General features: G+C 51.3%; 1 protein-coding gene and 1 non-coding gene across 5 annotated transcripts in view; one reads left to right on the top strand and one right to left on the bottom strand.

The window, feature by feature from the left end:
• Positions 1–887: 887 nt before the first annotated feature.
• On the bottom strand, positions 888–993 carry LOC115297263. The gene has a single exon (XR_003911365.1). It is a non-coding gene; the product is annotated as a U6 spliceosomal RNA (small nuclear RNA).
• Positions 994–3,171: 2,178 nt separating this feature from the next.
• The window catches only part of SYNCRIP (synaptotagmin binding cytoplasmic RNA interacting protein), a 30,354-nt gene continuing 29,771 nt past the window's right edge, over positions 3,172–3,754 (top strand). For 2 of the 4 annotated variants that reach the window (XM_029943614.1, XM_029943613.1), the window contains exon 1: positions 3,302–3,385. The gene's annotated coding sequence lies outside the window, so the exon portion shown is untranslated. Of the gene's footprint in view, positions 3,386–3,754 lie in introns of all 4 variants that reach the window. The other 2 variants (XM_029943615.1, XM_029943616.1) reach the window with 2 other exon arrangements.

Here is a 3,754-nt window from a genome sequence, read left to right as displayed (position 1 = left end):
ATCTGTATATTTTCTTTGGTAGGGTATCTATTCAGAACTTTTGCTCATTTTTTAATAGGGTTCTTTGCTTTCTTATTGTTGAGTTTTAAGATTCTCTTCATATATATTTTTAAGATTTTTAATTAAAAAAAATCTCTACAGCTAGTCTGGGGCTCGAATTCACGACCTGGAGATCAAGAGCACATGCTCCACTGACTGAGCCAGTCAGGCACCCCAGAGTTCTTTGTCTACTTCGGATATTAGACCTTTAACAAATAATGTTCTTTGCAAAGATTTTCTCCCAGTCTGTAGATCTTCTTTTCATATTCTTAGCAGTGTCTTTGCAAAGCCGAAGTTTTAAATTTTAACACATCAACTTTTTAATTACCGTAAAGATAAGATGTCAGGGATGTTGCAAAACATTTTTTTAGACAAAAATTCACTTTTTAAAGGAAAAGTCTACTTTTTTAGGGAAAATATCTATTTTTATGGAAGAATATACTTTTTTAAAGCAAAAACTCCACTTTTTTTCAAAAAATTTCTTGATTACTAGGAAGATGGAATTGAATGACTTCCAGTCTCTTTTGGTTCTAGGATTTTATGGTTCTGTTGAAAGAATGACATGTATTGTGGATTCTTCCTATATTAATTCTGGGATCCCCTCTCTCCATTATCATATTAAACTCTGGTAATTAAAGAAAGTTTAGGAAATGTAGAAAAAAGAAAATATGATTTTTTTCTAAACTGTGGCACTAAGTGGAAGAATTTTGGATGACAAAAAAATCAAACAGGTATGCCAATATGTCTGCATTTCATTAACTGCAGTGTAATTAAACCTTTCACTACTTTATGGATAAAAAGACAATAATGAGGTACATAATTTTTAATTTTTTAATTAAATTAAAAAATGTAATATGGAATGCTTCACAAATTTGCATGTTACCCTTGTGCAGGGGCCATGCTAATCTTCTCTGTATCATTCTGGTTTAATATATGTGCTGCTGAAGCAAGCACAATAATTCACTTTTTAAAAACACATATTTGGGGTGCCTGGGTGGCTCAGTCGGTTAAGCGTCCAATTTCAGCTCAGATCATAACCTTGAAGTTCATGATCCTGAGCCTTAGGTCAGGCTCTGTGCTGACAGCTCAGAGGATGGAGCCTGTTTGGGATTCTGTGTCTCCCTCTCCACCCCTTCCCCACTCGTGCCCTGTCTCTGTCTCTGTCTCAAAAATAAACTATATAAAAATTTAAAGAACAACGTTGGATGGTTCAGATGCATTATTTTCATTCTTTAATTCATAAGATTACTCTATTTTTGTAGTAAACATTTGGATTGTTTCTCATTTATAACGCTATCTACTTTTGGATTAGAAGCTAAAGACCTTGTTGCTGAATTAGTATACCATAGCAGATACATGTTTAATAGTAAGGGATTTTTAGATAGCAGAGATGTCAGATCCTTGATGAACAGATTGGCTAGATAGTACTTTGGTCAAATATTTCCTATTTTGATCCAGCTACCCATAGAAAAGAATATAGCATTTTACGTGCTTAATCACTTTAGAGAGTATTCATCTAACTTTTCCTCGAACCACTGATTTGTTGTCACAGCATAGACCTTATTTCGGGAACCGGAGACCTCTTATAAAGCATCTCTTTAAATAAAAAGCACACTATTACATTACAGCTGAATTGGCTAAAATCAGTATCCATACCGCGACTGAAATCCTAACGTCTTTGTCTTGTCTTTCTTGTTCCTAGTAAACGGCTACAAAGGAAATGTCACTTCACGTTAACATTTAGTTGCTAAGATTTTTAAAAAGAAAACACAGATATGTTCCTCACAGTTACCCTAACCACGCAGCTTTGTGCTGCTTCAAGTTACTCAAACTGTGCTATGAGGAAGCCCTTAACTGCTTAAAAGGCCAGGGACTGAAACAGACTATTGCACAACTCTTCTCCACCGGGCGGTTTCGCTTCCAAATCTGGCCTTCGTATCATCCCACGACGGAGTCGCTTCTGGGTCCGCTGGAACTAGCCCCGTTCCCCCTCAAACGCAGCCAGGGTGTCCTCTTCCGTGCCACGGGAGCCCCTCCCTCCGCCCAAGGTTTTCGCGAAAGTGAAGCCGCGCGGAGCCCCGGGAGGTCCCATTGTCCCGCCGGGGAGACCCACTCTCTCCCAAGCAATTCTCGCACTCGAGTCCCACCAGCTAGGTTAACTAGAGGTCTGCGGGTCTCGGCACCACTTCCCTCCCCCTGCCGCCCCATTGTCTGCCTCGCCCCGCCCTGGGGGACACGTGCGCCTGCAGCTTCCCGAGCGAGAAGAGCGCGGGGCGGCGGCGTGGACACCGCCGCGAACGGCTACGCGGCCGCGGTGCCGGGGGCGGGGGCCGCGCGCGTAAGGACCGGTAGGTGCCCTCCAGGAGCTGCGGTAGCGTCCCGCGACCCCCGCCCAGTGCCTCGCGAGTCCGGGATGGGGCGGGGGTTGGGACAGGCGGGAGCTCAGTGGGGGTGGCGTGCGCGTGGTCCTGCGGTGGGGGTGGGGTGGGGTGGGGTGGAGTGGAGAGATGTCTGTCTCCTGACAAAGGAGAACGAGTGGGACACGCTGAGCCGGCCCGCCCCGCCTGGAGGAGAGCGGGAGGGGGAGTGTCGGGAAGGGAAGGGGCGGGTCTTTCATTCACTCTCAGCCCCTCCGTCGCCGCCGGAGCGGAAGGGCGGGGTCTTGCGTCCCCCTCCCCCGGGAGGTGAGGAGCAAGGGAGGTGGCGGGGCCTGGGGGCGGAGCCCGCGGGCGCGCGTCCCGAGGCGTAGGCTACGTCGTCACGTCAGCGCGGGAGAGAGAAAGAGGAGCCGACTCGGCTGGGACTAGGGGTTGGAGTCGAGAGAGAGAGAGAGAGAGAGCGAGCGAGCGAGAGAGGAGAGAGAGCGAGCGAGGGAGGGTGTGAGCGAGCGTTCGAGCGAGGAGGGGAAAGGCGGTCACTCGTGCCTGAGCGGCCGCGGACGGGACTGGGAGGGGAGGGGAAGAAGAAAGACCGAGAGAAGGAGGCACACGGAGGCTGCTGGTGGTGGTGGTGTTGGTGTTGGTTGTAGGGGAAGAAGGAGGAGCTGGAGGAGGGTAGGGGCAGAGGGAGTGAGTGAGAGAAGCGGACGCGCGAGGGAGGGGAGGGAAAGGGGGGGGTCACGCGGGTGCGCGCGCGCGCGCACCGGGGGCGCGCTCGGAGGCGAGTGGAACTGGATCGGGTTTGCTGCCAGCGGCGTGAGCTTCGGCCGCCATTTTACAACAGCTCCACTCGCGCCGGACACAGGGAGCAGCGAGCACGCGTTTCCCGCAACCCGATCTCCTCGGACAGGATTCTTCCGCCGCAGCCCAACGGGGAGGTAACGACCGCCAGGACCCGGGTCTGGGAGGTGAGCACCGTGACATTGTGGAGTGAGCTGGGGGAGGGAGGTGTGGGGAGAAACCGGCATTTCTGGAAAATGGATTCCAAGGGGGAGAGGAGCACGTTGACTGGAGCTGCTTGAGAGTAGGCCGCGGCTCGCGCCGCCACTTCCTTCTCTTCTACATGTGCTGCAGCCGTTCGGGCTTTGTCTGCGGCGCTCTAGGGAGGAGGCGGCCCCATGGCCCGCGCGGACCGCGAGCGGCGGCGGAGTTGGTGCTGTCGTGGCCGTCGCCGCGGCGTGGGAGTGGGCGGAGAGGAGCGGGTCCCGTCCCGCAGCCGCGCGGCGAGCTTGGGTGGTGCTCGCGGTCCGGCGGGCATTAGGCAGTTCGCGGAACGC

This window comes from Suricata suricatta, chromosome 7, assembly GCF_006229205.1.
Source record: "Suricata suricatta isolate VVHF042 chromosome 7, meerkat_22Aug2017_6uvM2_HiC, whole genome shotgun sequence".
Taxonomy (NCBI): Eukaryota; Metazoa; Chordata; class Mammalia; order Carnivora; family Herpestidae; genus Suricata; species Suricata suricatta.
The sequence above is the reverse complement of the archived record's forward strand: the minus strand, read 5'-3'. Positions and strand labels throughout refer to the sequence as shown.